The following is a 16,933-nucleotide window of genomic DNA, read 5'->3' on the forward strand; positions in this document are numbered from 1 at the left end:
TGATTTATTTGTTTGTTGCCCTTAATAGGCATGGCCAGCAGTCAGCATAAACTTCAGTCAAACTGAAAAACTGGGAATGAGATTCTAAGCGACTAAATGAAATAGGTCAGAGCTGCAAGTATAATCAATCAAGCACAGGCTAACTGAAACATCCTGCATCACAGTGGAGCAAATCTCTCTCTGGGAACTGCCATATTTCTTCATGTTTTCTTTTGACAGTCTGTCTGCTCCAAGCTTCCTTGGATGGTTTAAAAACAATTAGTGCTTTAATATGCATATATGCACTTTTATAAATTAAGACTCATCAAGATGTATTTGCTGAAGGGGTTTGTGTACACTGACACAACTATTGTTCTTCATTTGCAGTTTATTGATGGGAGAAATGAAATGTGATCCACTATTTAATGCACTCTAAGTGGACGTAGCATTTTAATGAGCTGAAATCTGCTACATATGCTTTTACTTGCATTCTTATCTTATCTGACTCATTAGTCAAAATGTCAGCAGGGACTTTGGAGCTGTTTTTTTCTGGTTACACTTTAGGAGGACTTATGAGAGCTCTTGTAACACTACACTGAGATAGTTAAGTGCAGCAGTAATCTCTGCTTCCATAGGTAGTGAATTGTGATAGGTAGACCTCAAACTGTGATCTTTGTTATTTTTTTAAAGAGGTGATTTGCCTGCCACATTAATTGCTGTTCAACCATTAATCAGGTGGTTAATTTTACTCAATGTAGAGGGAAGGTAAGTTGATATGGGATTGCATGTATAGGCGTGAGTGCAAAACCTAGTCTGGTTAAATAACAGATTTAAGATTCGTTGAGCAAGGACTGAGGGTGACTAAAGAGTCTTAAATGCTCACTTTTCCCCTGCTGATGAAGAATCCCTGATGTGTTCCCTACCTTTGTTGTGGGTGTCTTGAACGTTGTGCTTAATTATAGTCAGATGAGTATGGGGAGGGGGCTTGGACTCAACGCCGAATTTTGTATTTAATGGATATCTGTAATTTGTGATTGATTTCTGGAAATTGTTTGAGTTTGAAATAAAATATTCAAAAAAAAGGAATGCTGATTCAGCTAGTGTTGATGCAATTGTAGCTTAACATCAATGAATATCCAGCGAAAGTATGAGAAATTGGAAACACAATAAAGACCTGAAACTGATTAATTTTATCCGTGGATATTGCCTAACCCACTAAGTTCCTCCTGCAGTTTCATTGTTAGCCAAAGAGTATTGCTGGTCCATCAGATACAATTTAAGCTTTAAATGTTTAATTTGTTCCAAGGTGACTTTGAAAAAAAAAGTCATGCATGATCTCCTTACGCTAATTGTGCAAAATTATGTTGGTTAGGATCATTGGTGTTTCTGTGTGAGAATGTATTGATCAAGGTGCATTTGGCACTAATGTCCATGAGCTCACGGTGACTTTTTAAAATACTCTTGATCTTTATTCAAGATTTTGTTGTAATCTTCCTTTTTTGTGTGGGATATTATGATTTTTTTTTGTGGGGTGGCAGGATTGGTGTTTGCTGGTATTCTGTCTTGTGCTTTTACCATTCGTTAATATGGAAGTATTTGAAGACAGCCTATTGGCTGGACCAAATTGATATCTTGTTACTTCGTTTAATTCTCCTGATTCTTTTTGTTGGTCAGCCAAATGATCTTGAGGACAGCCATAACTATGCAGAGAATAATAACTAATTGTGGTTTAATCCAGGCAAATTCAACCAGAATATAAATTTAATTACACATACAGAGGGCCCATTAATGTCTAAGAAATATTTCATAATTGTGGCTGTTGTGTTTAATTCAGCAAACTGCCTCTTGCAAACTGTCCTCTAGTCCTTCTTTTGCACAGACTAATTGGTTTAGTGTAAGAAAGTGCATGCAATTTACATCAATAACTGCCTGTCTTGGATTTAGGCCATTGTTGGAGGAAGTCCCTCAAAAACTTACACAAATCAGTTATTTGATCCACAACTACCTTATCTTAAGTTAATGATGGCAACCTTCCTATACCATCAAGATAAAGCCCGTAAACTCTATCCTCTTGAGGATGCTGCTACTTCACAGGTATCGACGGACCTCCAGAAAATTTTCATTTGTGTTTTTTTTGGGGGGTCCCATAAATTGGATCATAAGCTATTTGTTTGACAAGTGTAAAATTGTCACTATTGAGATTAATATCACAAGCAAGAATTATTACATGTATAATTCATGCCTTTCACCAAATGATTAGATTTTCAACATTGTGTTCTGTTGTGAACCTCCCTAAACTGCCCTAGCCGTACTCTGGGACCACCAAAGTATCTGCCTGCATTATTAACACATCACATACAGTATTTTGCACTAACTGTAATTGTGTATATTTTATCTCCTTTTCAGTTTCGTAGCACTTTATGGTAATTTTATTGATAGTATTATTGTTGGTTTATCTTGCATCCCCATATGGCTGAAGCAATCATGAATTTCAGTGCATCTGCGCATTGCACTTGCATGTATGGCAATAGGTGCACCCGAAACAGAGATTGGGGTTTTTCCCTCATCCAAAATTGGCTGGATTGATTTCATTGCAACTTTTTCTTCAGGTGTTGAACAGCCAATTCAATGGCCCTTAATGGTGTCTCTTGAGAATGCCACCCAGAGAGGAAGCTTTAACTCTGGTCACTATTACTGTGGGACACCCTGGACTCCAGTACAGAGCTTGCCTCAAACACTTTTGACCAGTATTTGAGCAAGTTGAATATGCTCCCTCTGATGTCATGACCAAAGACAGAATTTGACCAGCATTAAACAAATGATACTGGTGACCAGATTGCTGTAATCTTGGCACCAGCCGGATTAAGTACACCCTCTCCACCACATTGTAATGTGATCCAATTTTTAGACCTGTATGATCTTGGATAGAATTTTATATTCAAGCCTGGGTGATAAAGTGACAGAACACCTCATTAGCCCATTATAGAACCTAAAATGATCACTCATGTTCTATAACAAGCAAACAATTTTCACTGTCACATTACCATTCATTCGTTGAGGATTATTCAGTTTAACTTGGTCTCATGCAATATGCATTTGTACAATACTCAGTGAGAGCTAGAGAAATTGGACCAGGTCTTTATTTTCCTTATTCCTAGGCATACTGTTGCACTGTTAATACCATTGACTGTGCTAGAGCCATGCCTGACTTCAGTCACTAGCAATGGAGGAGTTGCGTCTTGGTGATTGACATGCTTTCTCCTTTTTTAAGGTACTGTATGTACAGAAGAGGCTTCAGCATCCTAAAGGTGTGTTTTTCAAATAGCTGAAATACAGGAATTAGTTGTTTTGAAACACTGTCATTGCTCTACCACCGTAATTGCATTTCTATCCTTTCCACCTAAAAATTCAACTGCAGCTGGTACATAGGCCATCTCCAGGTTATGACTCTCCTCCTATGAGCAAACAAACTCCCATAATAATACTTTCAAAAGTCTGACATATGTGTTTGTTTATTTTCATACGTTCTTTCTATCAGCCTTAATGGAGTTTGAAGCCATTGAATACAGGGCTGTGGAGGTCTGGCTAGGAAACTGAGTAATTTTTCTGTATTTTCTGACCAAATTGACATTAAATGTCTGTAAAAATCAGAACCCATTCAAGACCTGGAGATGGCCTATGTATAACTTATTGTCTGAAAAAGCTGGAAACAATTTTAATTTACAAAAAAAAATGTTGACATACAGCACCGTAGCAGGCCATTTTGGCAAACGAGCCTGTGTCGCCCAATTTACACCCAATTAACCAACAACCCCCTGTACACTTTGAACAGAAGAAGGAAACCGTAGTCCCCAGGGAAAACCCACACAGACATGGGGAGAAGGTACAAACTTTCTACAGACAGCGCAGGATTCGAACCCCGGTCCTGGTTGCTGGCGCTGTAACAGTGTTGCGTTATCCGCTACGCTCACCATGCTGCCCATAATTTCTGAGTTATTCTCAATGTTCTCTTGGCATTTTCCCAGGAATTTATTTGCCTTTTTTTGTGACCTGCTGAACTAGGTGGTCCAATTGCATAACTGTTTAGTTGTGCATTACTGAGCCACAAATATTTTTAAAGTAACTTCTCAAAAGATCCAGCAGTACCACCAAAACTCTATTATAGGCATCCTGACGGCTTGTGTACTTTTAACACGCAACCAATGATTACCTTCAAGATGTTTGATCAAATTTGTTGTCCTACTGATCTTTTATCACGGCTCTGCTTGTGAGAGTTTACTGTGCACAATTTGGTTGGCATGTGTCCTGCATTACTTTAGAGGGCTAGACATTAAAAAAATACTCACTGACTAGTTCTTTTGAAATTTCCTGAGGTCATGAAATAATTTCTATCTCCTAAATTGCTCAGATCAAAGTGCAGTATTTTGCTCTGCTACATCAGGCCCACTCACTTAATTACCTTAAATGAGCCTAAACCTGCATGTGACCCCATTCAATATCAAAACAACATTCTCTGAGATTCCTAGAAATGGTGTCCGAGTTTTCATGAGAAAATCAAATAGCAATCCAGAACTGGACATTGTGCAACAATATCACTAGTTCATAAGAGAAAAAAAAAATTCTGGGTGTACTCACAATCTCCTGAAGAACTTGCCAGATGCTGACATTGTTCTGTGATTATTATTTTGCAAATCTGAAAGCAGTGTGACAGATTATGTAATATTTTATATTGTAACCATTTGTCTTGGTGAATTTCTATTGCTGCTGGGTTTTGGGGTCCTCTGGGCTCGTAACAGCAGCACCAACAAAATTACTTTCTCTGAAATGTGATTGCCTAAAATTCCACTGATATTGTCTCAATATTTCTAAAAAAAACAAACTTGGAGTAATTATGTGGATAACAACCTCCTTAAATGGTAACAAGATTTTTACACATCGAACAATCAGGATGATCGCCTTCACCCCAAATACACACTCTGATCTTGATTAAGCTACCTATTAAATTGACAGAGACTTGATAAAACCTTATAAATACATGCAGTCATTAGTCTCTTATTATTAACCATTTAACATTCTCCTAGTTGAACATCCACAGCCCTGTGTGTGTCAGTTTCATTGAAGATTAATAACACACGGAGGAGAGGTTAATACAGTGCTTGGAACTGCACACAAGTCATAGTCTATAAAATGTGCCTCCCTGGCAAATACTGAAGTAATGTGATCTTCCAAGAGGCAGATCTGTAATTTATTGCTTCATCTCGGCAAGGAAAGGAATTGTAAGTGTTTTATAATCGTGGCATATTCCTCCAGCATTCATCTTTATTTGCATTGATAATAGAAAGCAAAGTTCGATTCTCCCACCCAAAATGTGCTTGCATAGTCCCAACCAAAAGCAGTAGATTTTTCATGAAGGGTATGACTGCATACACTTCACAATTGTTTTAAAATATATTGTAGTTTAACGAAATTCTGCACAACACTACAATTATCTATTGTTTGTGGTGTTGTGTGTGAACAGTTACATTTGGTGTCAGGCATTACCAGTTTCACGGCACACACTGTGGTAAACTTGGAAAATCTGACATCCTACGAGCATTAACGCAGGCTTCAGATCAAGCAGCTTTTCAATGCTGACCCCCTTGACCTCTGAGGAACTTTCAGTTGTACTCCAAGCGTCAGTACGTTTGACAAACTATTGATTAGTCATGTGAAGCTGCCCTTGGTGACCTTTTTTTCAACATTGCTTGCAAAATGCAGAAGCAACAATGCTCATCAAAATATTGCGAAACTATCAAAATTAAATCCAAACTAGTACTTCTTGTTTTTAACTTTCAGAAACAAAATGTTTCAAATAATCACATGTATGAATTTCATACCTTTTCTTGTTATATGCAAAAATACTTTAATCTAAAGCTAGTAGCTCATTAGGAACTTAGTCACGTACCTTTATTATTTCCTATGTTTTTCTCTAAAGTTGAATTTTGAAGACCCTGATGTTCAGGTTCATGGATAAATCAAAATAAACCAGGAGCAATATTTGTCCAAAAGCAATCCAGATCATCTAAACTATTGTTTATGTATATTAAAGATATACAAACTACATGTACTGCCAGATCTTGTGATAGTAACTATTACTGTGAATAGATCTGATTTCAACTTCAGGCTATCTGGAATCGTCATTTGTGGTCAATGTTGATGGTGAATGCATAAACCAAGTCCTCACCACAATCCTTTATTTGTGGTTTGAAAGTTTGTAATTAAACTTGGCCTCTTACCAAACATTGCCTTTTGTAATCCAGTTTTTTAATGAAATATTGTTTTTTTTTTTAAAGTCCTGCAGCCCAATACAGAATAAATAGATTGCAGCGAGAATAACGAAAACGGCAATCGGCAGGTTCATTCCAAAACCTGCTGCTTTATCGTTTGCTCTCTGAGCGTTTTAAAGGCGGTCCCTTTTCCCACAACTGGGAACTGGAAGTTGCGTCATTGACTGGCAGCTATTCATACTTCTTACGTGCGGGCCCTTTCCTTGAGGGGAAGGGGAAGGAGAAGATGCCTGGCGCATTCTTGGTGTAGGCTGCTCTGACCACGTGTGTGTTACATTTAGAGCCTGTTCGCCTGAACACCAAATGCATTGATCGCCACACAAACCCTACCCCGAACCCAGAGTTTGAAGTTCTTCTGTTTGGGCGGCCTGCCTCTAGGCTTGCATTTCGACCAGCTTTTCCAAGTCCACATGCGCCGGCTTTAATCGTGAATATTTCTTCCCCACCCCCATGTCCAACACAAACGTAGATCCATTGTTTTTTACTACTCTAAGAGGCCCTTCATATGGTCACTGCAGCAGTGGCTGATGTGTGCCCTTTCTAACAAAGACATACTCATAGTCTGGGGATGAAGGCCAGTGTTGGGAGTCAGGATGGGTGCCAGGTTATCCAGCCTTTCATGGATCTTGCTCAGGGCCACCGTGGTGTCTGCTTCTTGCCCCCTTGGGGACCTGCTAGGGAGGTCCCGTAGACCAGTTCAGCTGAAGAAGCTTGCTGGTCTTCTTTGGGCTCTGTGTAGAACCCGAGTAGGACCCAAGGAAGTTCATCCACCCAGTTTGGGCCTTTCAGCCTGCCCAACAGTGCCGATTTCAAGTGTGTAGGGAAACGCTCCACCAGGCCGTTTCTGGTTGCTGAATCCCCAACAAACTGGGTACAGCCGGCCACAGGCTTGATGCGAACTGGGCTCCTCTGTCTGATATGATGTGGTCTGGGATGCTGAAACATGCTACCCAAGTTGAGACTAGGGCCCTGCCTCTAGCCATCTGGTGAAACAGTCCACCATCGTGAGGAGGTTCTCCCTGTGATACCAGAAGTGGCCCTACAATGTCGATGTGGATGTGGTTGAATCTGCGGGTTGTGGGTTTGAACTACTCTGGGGGTGGGGTGGGGGTGGGGGTTGGTTTAGTGTGCCTCTGGATTTTGGTTGTCTGACACTGAGTACATGTTCTCGCCCAGTTGCTGACTTGTTTTTTGAGGCCATGCCCCACAGATGGAGGGCTGCGCTAGGCCATGCCTGAAGATGACTACACGCCATCTCCAGGCTGCCGGCATGATGTAGGTGGGGCGGGTGGGGGGAATGGCCTGTGGCTATATCGCAAAGGAGTGTCTGCTTACCTGGACCCAAGGGTACGTCCTGCAGCTGCAGGCCTGAGACTGCAGTCCTGTTGCTATGTGTCTTCTCATTTCCTCATTGCACCTCTGCTGGCTCTGAGTAGTTGATCCCCTGCACCAATGCTTGGATGGTTGGCCTGGATAGCGCATCCGCCACGACCTTGTCTTTACTGGAGATATGCTGGATCGCTGTCGTGAACTCTGATATATACAAAAGGTTCTGCTGCTGCCAGGCTGACTAAGGGACTGATACCTTGGTGAATGCAAAGGTTAAGGGCTCGTGGTCGGTGAAAGCTATAAATAGTCTGCCTTTTAGAAAGTATCTGAAGTGATGGATCGCCGGTAGAGTGCTAACAACTCTCTGTCAAAGGCACTGTATTTAAATTCGGGTGGTCTTAAATGTCGACAAAAGAAGGCCAAGGGCTTGCAGTGTCCATCCACGAGTTGTTCCAGTAACCCGCCGATTGTCGTGTTTGATGTGTCCACTGTGAGGGCTATTGGAACATCGGTCCTGGTTCATGTTAGCATGGCAGCATTTGCCAGGGCCTCCTTTGTTTGGACGAAAGCTGCTTTGGCCTCCGAGTTCCAAGTCATGTCTTTCTTTTTACCCAATATCAGGGTGAACAGTGGTTGCAAGATGCTGGCTGCGGGTGGGATAGAGCGGTGGTAGAAGTTTACCATGCCCACAAATTCCTGCAGCCCTTTGACTGTGGTAGGCCTGTTAAACTGTCAGATGGCTTCTACTTTGTTCAGCAGAGGAGTCGCACTGTCTTTTGAGATCCTGTGGCCCAGGAAATCGATGGTCTCCCGCCTGAACTGGGATTTGGATGGGTTAATGGTCAGTCCAATCTTATACAGCTGGCGGAGGAGGGTTAAGTGCTCCGTATGGTTCCTGCTGGCGATCAGGATGTCATCCAGGTATATGAATAGGAAATCTAAATCCCGACCCCACTGCATCCATTAGGCGCTGAAAAGTCTGCTGTGTTTTTTACCCTGAAAGGCATCCGCAAAAAACTTGCACAGGCCAAAGAATTAATCAAAGTGGTTTTCTGGACATCCTCTGGCTGCACCGGGATTTGATGGTAGCCACGTACCAGGTCGACTTTTGAGAAGATGTGGGGTCCATGTAGGTTGGCTGCAAAGTCTTGGATGTGCGGTAAGGGGTAGCAGTCCAACATGGTGGTTTCGTTCAGCTGCCTATAGTCCCCACATGGTCGCCAACACCCGGCTGTCTTTGGCATCATGTGTAGTGGTGAGGCCCAGGGGCTGTCAGACCTGCAAACGATCCTGAGCTCTTCCATGCACCTCAACTCCTCTTTGGTCAGGTGGAGTTTGTCCCGGGGATGTTCTTCTAGCCCTTGTGTGTAGGGGTGGCCCTTGACTGATGATGTGGTCCACACTCCATGCTTTGGCATGGTCAAGGTGAACTGTGGATTGAGTACTGATGCGAATTTGGCAAGGAGCCTGCTGTACTCATCGCTTGACAATGCAACTGAGTCCAGATGAGGTACAGGTAGTCTGGCTTCCCCGAGAGGGAATGTTTGAAAGATTTCAGCATGAACCAGCCTCCAACCCTTCAGGTTGACCAGCAAACCATGGCCCCTAAGGAAGTCTGCCCCCAGGAGTGGTTTGTCCATGATGGTCAATGTAAATTCCCATTTAAATATGTCGGCGCCAAGTTGTAGTTGGACCTTCCATTTGCCATAGGTCCGTACGGAACAGTTGTTTGTGGTTCTCAAGGTGGTCCATGCTGTCTGGTCCTTGACTCTAGTGCGGTGGGTGGGAGGATGCTGATTTCTACCCCTGTGTCCATGAGGAAATGATGCCTGGACCTTTTGTCCCACAGGTGCAGCAGGCTGCCTGGTGGCCAGCCGCCAAAGCCATCAATGGCAGCTGGCCCTGGTATTTCCCTGAAACGTGCAGGATGGTCAGAAGCAGTGGGCTTCTGTACCCCATCTCTAATAGAAGCACCGTGGGCCCTCTTGTCCTCCGTCCTCCGTCGGGGTTACTGGCGCTCCTGTGTCCCACTGGGCTTGGCTGGCTGCGGTGTCCTTGTTCTGGCAGCTGACTGATGGCAGCTTCATTCTCCCTCCTGGTTTTCCAGAGGATGTCTCCTCTGGCTGCTACCTTCCAGGGGTCGCTAAAGTCTGCCAGCATCAGCTGGAAGTCGTCATGCAATTGTTTGAGGAATGCCTATTCGAACATGAGAGAGAGCTTGTGTCCCTCTGCCAGTGCTAGCATTTTTTCCATTAAAGCTGATTGAGTCTTGTCACCCAGGCTGTCTAGATGCAACAGCCTGGCTGCTCTTTCACGACTGGAGTGTCCAAAGGTGCTGAGCAGCAACACTTTCAGTGCTGCATATTTGGCTTCCTCTGGTGAGGCCTGGATGATGTCACCTACCCCGGCACTGGTTTCTTGGTCCAAGGAGCTCACCATGTGGAACTACTTTGTGGAGTCTGATGTTATTTGTCTGATCTGGAACTGTGACTCCACTTGACTGAACCAAATGCAGGGTCGCAGAATCCAGAAGGTATGAAGTTTTAACACAACGGTGCCCTCTGCTGCTGTATCCATAATGTTGGGTCCAAAATACCTTTTCGACCATTGGGGTCACCACTGTAGTGTTCGCGCTACAGATCGAATAATGAGGCCGGCAGTTGACAGCCTCATTCCAAAACTCGCTGCTTTATTGTTTTCTCACTGAGGGTTTTAAAGGCGCTCCCTGTTCCTGCTGCTGTAAACCAGAAGTTGCATCGCTGACTGGCAGCTATTCGTACTTCATGCGTGTGGACCCTTTTCTTGAGGGGAAGGGGAAGATGCCCGGCGCCATCTTGGAGTAGGCTGCTCTGACTGCGCATGTGTTACAATCGGAGCCAGTTCGCCTCAACACCAAACGTGTTGGTCGCCACAAGATTGTCAAGGTTCTCAAGTATTGCAACATTTTCAGGTAATTAAATTTCAAAGATTAATATCACAAAGGATTTCTATTCCCTCTCCCTTTTCACTCCTGCCGAGACTTTTTAAAAATTTGGCTGATCATGTTGGTTTAATTTCTTTTTGGCTGGTTACAGGCTATGACTCCAAATTTTAGTCCAGAAGTAAACTTTGAATATACAGTACATTAAAAAGTGTTGTGAAATTCTTCATATGTGGAATAAAGAAGCATCATGAATTCCCTCTTTGGATTGAAATTCAAGATCTGGTAGGAAAAACAGCTGATCAGAAAATAGTAAGAGAGGGATCAGGTGAGTGGTATATAGCTTTTGAATTGAAATCTTTGCAGTGTATTTTGCAGTAGTATCAAAGCTCTCATACAAAATTTGGAAAGAGGGCACAATGCATTCGATCACTGCTATACTGCAGGGATATGTAAAATCTATTCCAGCCTTTAGTTTCAATGCAAGTTCTTATAAAGTCTTTCAACTTTGACATATGCTCATAAACAAAGGCCCCGCTGATCTTGGATGTGCAACTGGAAAGATCTTGTAAATGAGATGTGTTTAAAAATGAGATTTTTGGTGAGATTCCAAGTTTTAACTGCGAACTTTAGAAATGACTTCAGTTGTCAAACAGAAGAGCACCAGCAGAACTATTCTTTTGAAGTGACGATGTGTTTTGAGATGACGAATAAAAAGAATCATTTGGCTGAATCAGATGTTGAAACTCCAGTACTATGGCTATGAATTGATTACTGTGGCTGCACTCCTTGCCCAAGCCATTATATCAATATTAATTAGTGATCAAATTATGGGGGTCAAGTTTAATAGTGCTGGAAAACAGCCACTGGGATCTTAATGCATGAATAAACCATGGCCTATTGACCAGATTCAGGATGCCAGAATTTCTGCTGTACTCTTATAAATATGACTCCAGTAAATGAGCAGCATTAACCATTCAGTTTATTGTTCATGCAGTTTTGTGAGCCAGATAAAATTCCAGTCAGCTGGCACTAATTAAAGCCCTTCCTGCCCCAGTTAAAGGTGCAGTGCCTTTTGACTGCAACGATGGTTAAAAAAATCTTGAATTGAGTGGAAACGATGACAAAGAAACAGTGAAAATGGAAACCTCAACCTTGTGACTCTGCAGGGCTTATTGGACAAAATGGAGAGGTCCATTACCCAAAGGGGACAAAGACATTTTCTGGTCACTTTCGCAAACAGATGGAGGGAAATGCAGCATGACTACCCAAACCCCAAGCAGGTAGCTGCAGTGCCACACGGATTACCATGCACGTTCATGCAGGACTTAAACCCAGTCCTGAAAACTGCATAGTGTGCCTCATGCAATGCTCAAGCAATACCATTATTTGCCCTTATCAATCCAACTCAGAACCCATAATCAATCCTCACAACTTTCACGCTCTGCCAGGTATTCCACTTTGCAGGACAGTCACCAACATACTTCCCCCTTTCTTACAGGACAATGGCCAGGCTGGTCATTTATATTCTTTCCTATGATTCTTTCTTTGGCTTGGCTTCGCGGACGAAGATTTATGGAGGGGGTAAAAAGTCCACGTCAGCTGCAGGCTCGTTTGTGGCTGACAAGTCCGATGCGGGACAGGCAGACACGATTGCAGCGGTTGCAGGGGAAAATTGGTTGGTTGGGGTTGGGTTTTTCCTCCTTTGCCTTTTGTCAGTGAGGTGGGCTCTGCGGTCTTCTTCAAAGGAGGTTGCTGCCCGCCAAACTGTGAGGCGCCAAGATGCACGGTTTGAGGCGATATCAGCCCACTGGCGGTGGTCAATGTGGCAGGCACCAAGAGATTTCTTTAGGCAGTCCTTGTACCTTTTCTTTGGTGCACCTCTGTCACGGTGGCCAGTGGAGAGCTCGCCATATAACACGATCTTGGGAAGGCGATGGTCCTCCATTCTGGAGACGTGACCCATCCAGCGCAGCTGGATCTTCAGCAGCGTGGACTCGATGCTGTCGACCTCTGCCATCTCGAGTACTTCGACGTTAGGGATGTAAGCGCTCCAATGGATGTTGAGGATGGAGCAGAGACAACGCTGGTGGAAGCGTTCTAGGTCAGCAAATGTGTCGATATTCATTATGATATTTTGTTGATTAATTTTTGCTTTTTGATATCATCAATCATTACATATATGCTTTTTAGAATCTTTATTGGCATAGAAGGGGGCTCTTCAGTCCAGGCTCACTCTCAGAGGGCCAATCCTATTACTCAACCCGATATTTCCCTGCATCCCTGAAGCTTGTTCTTTCTCACAAATATTCATCTACTCTCATTGTTTTCACTTGCCTTCCTGTGTTGCTCACGCCTCGCCTTTTGCAATTGTTCTCCCTCCATTATCACTATCTCTCTTTGTTGCAGCGGTAAGAGGTTTCCCTCAGACATGCTTGCTGCACCACTTCACCTGGATTCAATGTCAGAATTCCTTCCATTGCTCTTGGTGTTATCTGTATACCTCATTACCATTAACATTCTGTGTTGCCTGAAATTCTTTCATTGTTTTCGATGCCATTTGCATGCCTCTTCCAATATATGACCTGGTACATTAACATCTTGGACAGGATCTGCTCATCCGCTAGTCCACGCACAATCTTTTCTTGCAGTATTCGAACTCATCAATATTGCAATGGTGGATTAGATTTTATTTTGAAAATTATGCCTGCGCTACGATAACTCCTGATCTCTACCAGTTTCAAACATAATATTCACAAATCTCTGAGGCATGGATGAAAAAGATTTTGCAATCCTCTATTATTTTGTTAAGCAGAGAAAAATAAATTCAGTGTCTTATTAGCAACTGTCCTATTATTCAGAGCAGGGATATCTCCTTGTATTTACATCTGGCTTCAGTCTGAGCTTTTTCACCTTTGTCCACTATTTTGATGATTGATTCACTGTTTTCGATGCCATTTCCACAGGTGGAATTATAATGCATGCTACATTAGCATCTTGGTCAGGAACCAAGCATCCTCAATCAAAACCTTTGCATCTGCTCATTGTACAAAAAAAGGCCTCCCACTTGTTACTGCTGCTGAGATTTCCAATACAGACAGTCTGGGGCTGGGTGACCATTTTTTTCATCTATGACTTTGTCAGTTATTAAAATTATCTGTTTACTTGGAATTTACTTTATGCCAATAAACTCATTATCAACTTAATACTACAGTATATAATTCTCAAAACAATGGTTTTGCAATCTAATTTCAAGGCAACTGCCTTCCATTAAGATACATAACTGGGATACTTTTGAAAATCTTTCCAGTTTTTTTCCCCCCCAGTGATGTTCAAAAACATTTGAAGGAATAGTTGTTTATTTTCCAGTGTGCTTGAATCAGAGGGGTAGAAACAGAGGGGTGGGATGGAACAGAGGGTTTGAAATAGAGGAGTAGAAACAGTGGGGTGGAGACAGTAGGGGTGGAGACAGTAGGGGTGGAGACAGTAGGGGTGGGGACAGGAGGGGTGGGGACAGGAGGGGTGGGGACAGGAGGGGTGGGGACAGGAGGGGTGGGGACAGGAGGGGTGGGGACGGAGGGGTGGGGACGGAGGGGTGGGGACGGAGGGGTGGGGACGGAGGGGTGGGGACGGAGGGGTGGGGACGGAGGGGTGGGGACGGAGGGGTGGGGACGGAGGGGTGGGGACGGAGGGGTGGGGACGGAGGGGTGGGGACGGAGGGGTGGGGACGGAGGGGTGGGGACGGAGGGGTGGGGACGGAGGGGTGGGGACGGAGGGGTGGGGACGGAGGGGTGGGGACGGAGGGGTGGGGACGGAGGGGTGGGGACGGAGGGGTGGGGACGGAGGGGTGGGGACGGAGGGGTAGAAAGGTTAAGATAGGTAACTGGGATACTTTTGAAAATCTTTCCAGTTTTTTTTCCCCCAGTGATGTCCAAAAAGATTTGAAGGAATAGTTGTTTATTTTCCAATGTGCTGAATTTCATACTTCTTTAGATATAAATGTGCAATCTAATTTCCGAGCAAACAAATTTCATATATTGCTATTAATCACAAGAAAAATGATGATGAAGGAAAGCTCCTGTTACCTATCTGCCAGTAGAGATATGAAATTGATGGAAGTAGGGAATAAAATGTGAAAAAATGCTGGAAGTAGTTGGTCCAAATAACATGAGAGAATCATGTACAACCTTCAGCAAGAAGGTTGAATGCAGTCGTCTTATGACGTTTTTATAGAGGGAGTAGTAGGTGCCTGTAATGCAAGCTGGTATGTGGAACATTTTAAAGACTCTTAGATTGGCACATGGATGTAAGAAAAATAGAGAACTTGTGAGCTGTGTGGTCAGGTCAAATTCTGTTGATGTGGGAATAGGTTTATATCATTTGCCACTGGCTTGTTCTGTTCTATGTTCTGGTGACAAAGTATGACCATTGTTCAGATTGGTTTCCATGCTAACAGGCTGAGGGGAAAATGTAATCAGTTGAGTGACCTATTAAATGCTATAAATGAGCAATGGTTTGATTGTGTGCCATTTTCGCAGCAGACACAAGTGATCTCAATACTCTTATGTTTTAGCGTGATAGCTTAACCTGCGGGAGCAGGGGATAATTTGTTGCATCCCAACTGATACTCTAATTTTTTGATTTCATATTGGAACATAACAGCACACACTGGAATTTGAACAGAAACCAAGGAACAGCATTTAGGTCTTTCTGTATTCAAAAGCCTTTTAAATACTTTCTAAAATAGGAGAGTAATGGTCTATTTTTTTTCAAAATTCAATCATGTTTAACTTTTTTTTTCTTTCGTTAGTTTCCTCCCCACTTGTCCTGAAGGTAGAGGTTATTACTTCCTCGCTCCCTAATGTGTCAAATGGTCTCAAGCTATGAATTTAACAGTAAGAGGACAATTAAGTGGCAAGATGTCTGCACCAAACAATTTCTCCTTTGAGGCACTTAGTCAAAGCTTGTAGAAATCATACCGTTAGTACCTTGTCATTTTTCCCACCTTATTTGATGTAAAAATGAAAAGCCTACTTTTGACAACAAATGGAAACAACAATCATAGGTTTCCTCTGCGTAGATTCTGATCAATCCATTTGTGTGGAAAACAACTGACAAGTACAATAGGAACCTTGCTACACTCTTTTTTTCTTGTTTGCAAAATGCAACTCACAGTTCCTATTAGTGTATCAATCACATGTAATCGATATTGCTCTTATCTTTACTGGAAATTATGATTGTTTTAATAAGATGGAGCTGAATGGATTTGATGAATTGATCAATTGCAGGACTGCGTGCCCTGTCTGAATGGCTCCGGAGAAGCAATTGATTTCAATGGGTGTTTTAATGGAGTGTGGGGGTGGGGGAGTGGACTTATCTTTTTATGGAGAAGGCCTATACAGCTGTTCCAGCATTGTTGTTATGGAAAGTGGTGCCGGGCGGCATCCTCCAGAGTTGAGGGAGGACTGGTGCCTTAGCGCCGCCCGTCAACATGACATTGTGCATACATGGCGAGAGGGAAAATGGCCTGTACCAGAAAATGGTGACTCTAGAGCAATTAAGAACGATAGCTGCAATGTGTGCAAGCAGTCTTAGTGCACAGGCAGATATCCTATGCACTGTAATTAGGGCCGTGCGCGTATGCGGAGTTTTAAAAATTGCCCTCCTGGGTCGCAGGCTGACGACTTCATCAGCCCACTCCTTTACAGCCACTTGCAGTGGCGGTGCCTTTATGGAGAGAGGTGGAATGAGTCACTCCACCTTGAGACCAACTTCAGGACGGATCGAAGTTTGCATGCTGGATCCACATGTGGAGGTTTTATGCAGGAAGGTTAAGTGACGTAAGGGTGGAGAATATCCACCGTTACACTCATTTTTTTCCAATGTCAAAAAGCCTATTGATTCTCTCAGCAAGGTTTTGCATGGTAAAACCAGATTGATGTGTAAAAGAAAACATTTGGATAATTGTAAAATTAATATATTTGGGTATACATTACAAAAAGTAAATAATGGAAGCCATTGATCGGGTGGTCTGGATTTATGTCTGCATACTTGATTCTGTTGTCTTTTCAGAATGCTGGACTGGCGGCCCGCAGTGGCAACAATTGAGCCGGCCCTCCAGGCAGCGAGTGCAACCAAAGGCCAGCAGCCCGCACAGCGGCACTGGTTCCAATAGCAAACCAATGGCTGAATGGCAAGAGCAGCTTAAAGGCCAATGACCCCAAAATGGCACTGGGCTTGCTACAGAGCCAACAGGCAGGGACAGTGCATGGGGAAGAAGGGCATTGTTATGCAGGAAAGTACCCACACGTGGGAAACCCGCTTTTGTTATGCACGTTGTGACGTCAGCCAAGGGGGGCCATGGCGGGAATAGTGCAAG

The sequence above is a fragment of the Narcine bancroftii genome, chromosome 1, assembly GCF_036971445.1.
Source record: "Narcine bancroftii isolate sNarBan1 chromosome 1, sNarBan1.hap1, whole genome shotgun sequence".
NCBI classification, from domain to species: Eukaryota; Metazoa; Chordata; class Chondrichthyes; order Torpediniformes; family Narcinidae; genus Narcine; species Narcine bancroftii.